The sequence below is a fragment of the Beta vulgaris genome, chromosome 5 (assembly GCF_026745355.1).
Source record: "Beta vulgaris subsp. vulgaris cultivar EL10 chromosome 5, EL10.2, whole genome shotgun sequence".
Taxonomy (NCBI): Eukaryota; Viridiplantae; Streptophyta; class Magnoliopsida; order Caryophyllales; family Amaranthaceae; genus Beta; species Beta vulgaris.
The window spans coordinates 48,198,449-48,204,910 of NC_079206.1; the positions used below are offsets into that span (position 1 = coordinate 48,198,449).

General features: G+C 34.6%; 1 long non-coding RNA gene across 1 annotated transcript; it reads left to right on the top strand.

Annotated features, from left to right (window-relative positions):
• The first annotated feature begins 1,259 nt into the window (after window positions 1-1,259).
• LOC125497469 (uncharacterized) lies at window positions 1,260-6,043 on the top strand. Its single transcript, XR_007274243.2, has 2 exons — window positions 1,260-1,857; window positions 5,836-6,043. It is a non-coding gene; the product is annotated as an uncharacterized LOC125497469 (long non-coding RNA).
• Window positions 6,044-6,462: the final 419 nt, after the last annotated feature.

Genomic DNA, 6,462 nt, shown 5'->3' on the forward strand with positions numbered 1-6,462 from the left:
GGTAGTAAGGATGTTAATTGTTGTAATTGTTGTTTTGAGGTTAATGTTGGAGTATGGCTATGGAGATAAGGTTCGCATTTTGAGCTATACTTGGTTATCAAATGTCGAAATATTGAAGGTTTGTCAATAAAGGATTGAATTGCGATTTGAGGTAACCTTTATGTTCAGCTAAACATATTTACATGCCCGTGTGTGTATGTTGTGCTTTTGATATCGTATTATGTTTATAGTCATGGCCATGGTTATAGATGCATTTACATGTGTGAGTTATGAAATTATAGTGATTAATATAAAGTATGTTTGATCTAGTTATTGGAATTGTTCGGAAACTATAAAGTATTCTTGAAATATGATTTGAGTATGATAATGAGAAAATATTTTCGAAATGATTTTAGTTGGCTTAGTTTATGAACTGAGATGAATAGTGGGCAAGGTACAGGTGGAGTAAAATGATTCGTATATGTGATAAGACCAGATAAGGTCGAATATTATGTTATGTTATGTTATAAGCCTGTACTTGCCAGCGATTTGTGTTAAGTAATTGAGCTATGCCAGCAAAATATTTAAAAGATGAATTATTTCCGAACAATTACCAAGTTTGTTTCTGATATGAAAAATGTTTACGAACCAAAACCGTTTTGATGGGCTGAAGTAAAGTTACTGAGTTTTTCGCTCATTTTAGTTTTGGTTTTGTTTTGTATTTCCTTCTGTAATTTGCAGGTTTGTATTGGGAGCTCATAGTGGATTGGAAATAAAGAATTGGCTATAAAATTGTAAATATATTAGTGATTCGAAGTTAGATATAGAATATAAGTTGTTGAATATTAAGTTCTCATTTAATGTTTAAGTATTCTACTGTTTTGGGAATCGAGTAAGATATTATGTAATTCTGCTATCTGGTTTCCAAGGATGATTTATTGTGGGCCCATGACCCACAGGTCCAGGATCGCTTCATAGGTTTGTTCCGCTGCAAGATAATGAATGTAATTCGAGGTTATTAAGTGTTAATTGAGTTTTATGAATGTTAAGTATAATTAGCTAGCAGCTCGGAAGTGTGGGCTGTTACAGAATCCCGTATTTTTAAGCATGTTTTATATTAAGTAATGTGTTTATTAGTTTAACTAAGCTTTATATTAATAGAGATTACTAAGAATTATTATTTTAAATACAATTATGATGGTGTGGATTTTATCAAAATGAGGTATTAAGTATATGCTTTTAAGCTCAAATTGGAAAAAAATTCTTATTCTCATATTTATTACTCCTCGTGTCATCTCCTCAAAGACACACCACATCACTCTCATCTCCTTCGTGTCTTCAATTGAATCAGCCACAAAATATTTCAAGTTCAATCTGTTTCAAAGTCTTCAATTTATAATTTGAGATGAGTTATTTTCTTGGTGGAGGAAAAATTGATTCATTAAAACAAGTTGTTTAGAGGTAAACCACAAAATCTCTTCATTCTTCTCACCTTTGTTCTGTCCGTCGAATTCAAGCAACATGCACACATTTTTTAGCCTTTGTTCCTTCATCAAAGTTGTAGATCTCTTCGAATTATTGAATTTAGGCTCCAAAATTTCTTCAATCGGAGTTCGGAGCTAAGAGTTATGGTCTCTGGAAGTTGTAGTTGTTGCTGCCACTGTTGCAGCGTTTTTCTCTCTCCTCTGCCTTAGCGGTGTTGCTGCCACTATCGTGCTGCCGCCGCTATTGGTGGTTGCCGTTGCAGCTGTTGTTTTGGTTGTTGTCGCTGCTGCTTTGTGTTGCTGTTAATGACTTGATTCCTTACTCCATTTACTGCACTCTTGGCTAAAGGAAACCCCAAATCAGTTTTTGCCACTCATATCAAGGGTAATATATGTAAGCTATGTATTCTCTTTCTTTTAATTTCAAATTTTGTATCAGTACACTTGTTTGAATCTTCAAATGAAATTTTGCATCTTGGGCACAATGTCATAATAGGACTTAAATAGTTGTTTTGATATTGGAAGTAAATATTGAAACTTTCTTTTGTTAAAGTGATTGGAGATTGCCTCTATCGATAAAGAAGTTCATTTCTGATTCAACTAGAGGATTCTCACCGAACTTCAGACTAAAGGATATATCATATTATTCAGATGTAGACTTTAAGAATTCCGAATCCTTGAAAATGGATTTTGTAAGATAGGAAATATATGTTGGAGATGGTTATAAGTTTGATGGATTGCTAGATAGGATTAAATGGAAAGGTTATTCTTCGTAAAGAGCATTTTTTGTTTTAGATATAAAGTTTATATAGAATAGAAACTCTACATTGGGTTATGATCTTTTCGTAAACAATAATTTGTTTTGGAGAATCTTTTATTGGATTGAAGTGTAGTTTCTTTAAAGTCCGTGTTTGAAAGGAATTTAGCCGAAGAATTTTTATAAAAGGCTGATTTATACCAAGTTAATAGAAACTCAATTATATTATGCAAGTAATTTGATTTAGGTATATTTAATACCCGAAAGTGATTCTGTTATGAGAATATGATCTAAATTTTCAAAAATATGAAATTATCATTCTGTTTTTATGAGGGGAAGAAGCTGCTAAAGCAGTGACAAACAACATTGGTAGAGCGAGTATTGCTCATTATGTGTTAGAGCAGGTATTGCTCTAGAGCGAGTATTGCTCCGTTATGTGGGGTCATGACCTAAAAGTCTTGCAAGCAGTACAAAACGGAAGAGGGAGACGTCCCTTGTAAAAAGCTTAGAGAATTCGCCTCACTACAAGAAAATAGGTTTTGGGCGACGGATTTGAAACAAAAGGGCAACAAAACTGAATTTCGTGGCCCATAATCGAAAACAAGGGCGACGAGTTGATTTTGTTGCCTTAGTGTACATTATGGGGCGACTAAACTTTTTGTTGTTGCCCAAATTCATAATTGGGCGACGAAATAAGTTTAGGTTGCCCAATTCTTTTATTAGGCGACAAAAGGATGTATTTTGTTGCCCTTATTTAGTAAATGGGCCAGTTAAATTTAAGATTCGTTGTCCATACCAAACAAAAAATAGCGGAAAAATAACTCCCTCCAAAAATTTCCCACAAAAGCACGTTCCTTCCAAAATCACGTTCCCTCATCTCACATTCAACTGCTCATATCTCTCAAGTCTCAACTCACTCTCTTCGGTACACGGTGGTTCAGTGGTGCCCTCCTCTTCGGTTTTTTCCCGGTGAATTGGTGACTTCTAACGAGAACCTGGATGTCTCTCAAGTGACAAGTTCAATTATGATGGTCAATTGTTACCCTCTTATGCTTTGCCCTAACTTTTTCAAATTACGCAGGTGGTGATGTGGGTCGCTGCCGGAGATCAACAGTGAGGCTAGCGAATTCATATTAATAATTCAAGTTAAAGAACTTTTTTGCTTGACAATTGACCATTTTCTTATAACATGGTATCATATCAAGTTCTTGCTTGCTGAATATTCGTGTGAAGTTTTTTGGTGTTCTGGTAAAAAAAAAATTTAAGTTATTTCTTGCTGAGGTTTTTGTGCGAAGTCTTTTTTTTGTCTGTTTTGGTAAGATTTCCTTAAATCGCACTAGATTTGGAAGGTTTCTTTTATGTGAAATCGATTGATTTGTGTGGAGTTTCTTGTGAATATTTGTAAATCGCTTGATTGTGAAGCTGTGGAGTTTTTTTGTTGTTGTTGTTGATAGTTCAAGATTTTACCAATTGAATCTTGAAAGATTTTCTAAGGTTGATTGAGGAGTAATTTCTTGAACGTTTTTTTTAGTTTCTAGTTTGACAGTGAGTTTCTGGTTTCTACCATATGCCATGAATTAGTTAGAAGTCATATAAGCAAGAGTATTGAATCTTTGAAACAACTCGCTGAATTTGAGACGAATTCTACAGCAAGCTAAGAACAAGAGAATAAGACCAGTTTCACATGACACAAAGCACTAGCAAGTCCCATAATACATGTACCCTCGTCTCATAACAACTCTAAGATGAATTACCAGGTTCTGTTTTGCACATAGTACCTCTTGAAAGTCATTATGCTAATTGCTATCTGCAACCCTTTGTTTCATCATACAGGATATCCCTGCAGACACTCCCCCTTGCTGCCACCACCCACCTACAGACACTCTCCCTACTGCCACCACCCCCTGTAGACACTCACTCTACTGCCACCCCCCTACAAACCCCCCTTACTGCCACCACCCCTTACAGAACTTGCGATATAAGGAGATCCCAAGAAACTACTAAATATTATGTAGTAGTTGAACTCTATAATAATAAGATTATAAGATCTTGTTGGGATAGGTCGGTTACTAGGGTCCCAATGTATAAGGTGGTAAGTAAACTGAAGCTCATCAAAGTTGCTATGAAGAAGCTGAATGTTGATTATCTCTTCACCTGATTTTTACTGAGTTGAAACTATCTTATTAAATAATACTGACTAAAACTGGTAATTTTTCTTTTCCTGATTAGAACTTTTTTTCCACTTGTAAATACTGAAATTTTACTGATAATAACTGAATTTGCTGTACTATCCTTTGTAATCCTTATATGCATCTTTCTTCCATGTCTATCTCCTCACCTGAACAAGTCCTTTCTGTTTTTGAGTTTTCTGTTTTCCTTTATCTGTTTGCTGCGTAGCTTTTTGTATGTATGATGTCACATTAACTTTAAGAAACTTACAAAAATATCATGCTCACACGCACACATGTTCCCTTTTAGTTAGACTCTTTGTTACCAGATACCTGAGCCACTTATTCCACCATCTAGAGCTCGAGTGATGTCTTTAACAGATGGTCTTTCTAAGGAAATAGTTATCTTGTACAACTAGCCTTTGACTTGCATGCTTGACTGCGTTGCTGGTATAAACATCTCTCTTAATGTCATGTCAGCATCGTGGGTATAAAGGATCTCTCACCTTTCTCTAAGGGATAAACATCTATTAGTTTTTTTAGCTACTAGTAATTAGATAATGTAAGAAAGGCATACATATTTTTTGAGATGCATTGTCAAATTCTGGAGGATATATAGTTAAAGTAATTTCTTAATTAATATTGATCAATTCATGAAATTTAGCTGTGGTATTCGTGCTCTATGACAAATTGTTACTTCACCAGGAAAATATGACATTATCTTCTCTTTTAAAATTACTGATGTTAGAGAGGAATCCCCTTCTTGTCAGACTTGAAGTTTTTCATTGCTTTGGCATGATTGTAGTTAAGTACCAGCCTACCAGGTAATGTGGACTATTAGATATCACTATGTAGCACTCTAATTCACCTATGTTAGGCATGCAGTTAGTTTGTAAGGATTCCATCATTCTATATCTGTACCAAATGTTCTATTGTTACAACTTGACTTTTACTGGATTGGTAAAGCTTATCATGCCCTTTAACTTTTGGCTGGTTACAAGGAGCTGCACAACTTCTGTCATCTTTATTTTGATTGCTCGCATGAGAGTGTATGAAATATGAGGATTTGGCTTTTGGATAGCCTAATGTCAATATAGCGCATTTCAAAGTCACATGTGTGCTGAACCATACTTTCATGATACCAGTTTTGAAATTTCATAAATTAGGACTGTGGGGCTTAGTGAATGAATGACATCTATATGTAACTTTGTTGACTGTAATATTTCTTGTGAGTCTTGATGAGCTGTGTTATTGGAGCAGATTTTTCTTTACGCTCTTATATCATGTTTACCCATTAGATTCTATGTCCAGTTCGTTGCCATTGTAGTTATACTTGTTATATCGGTGCACCTATATATTTTTTCGGGAGAAAGAGTAACAAGATCATTAATTCCCCCCATTTTTTAATCACATGGGTATCTAATTATAACGTTTTTTATTTTATCAGGAACAATGGGCCGTGACTATTTTCCGAAATTAGCAGAGGAAAGCTATGATAAGGCTTGGATTATGTGAATTTCTTCGTAGATTATGGGTACTGCTGATTAGTTTTTTTTTTTTTAGGTTTACTTTGAATTATTCAAGTTACATTGAATGTCAAATTTGAAGATTATTTTTGTAGTACTTTGATTATATACAATTTGTTATTCCACGAATACTTCTATTATCTCATATTTTTCTTTTTAATAGGTTCATCTAATATATACGAACAGGAAAAAATCTTATAGATTCACGATAACAATAATTTGTAGTCCATACCAATTTGGGCAACAAAATAGGGTTCACACATTGTCATTTCAATTTAGCGCGTGATTGAAGAATATGTACAACAATTCGTAGCCTAAAGTATTTTGGGCGACGAAACTGGTGTTGCCCAAAACATCATGTCATGTAAGACTAAAAATATAATGGGCGACAAAAAATAGTAATTGTTACACAAAGTTCAGTGATATTGGCGACGAAAGTTAAGTAGTTGCCAAAAGTCAGTCAAGTATGGGCAACGTTTTAAGAAACTCGTTGCCCAACTGTCCCCATAAATGTGCAACGGATACGGGGCTCGTAGCACAAAAGACCA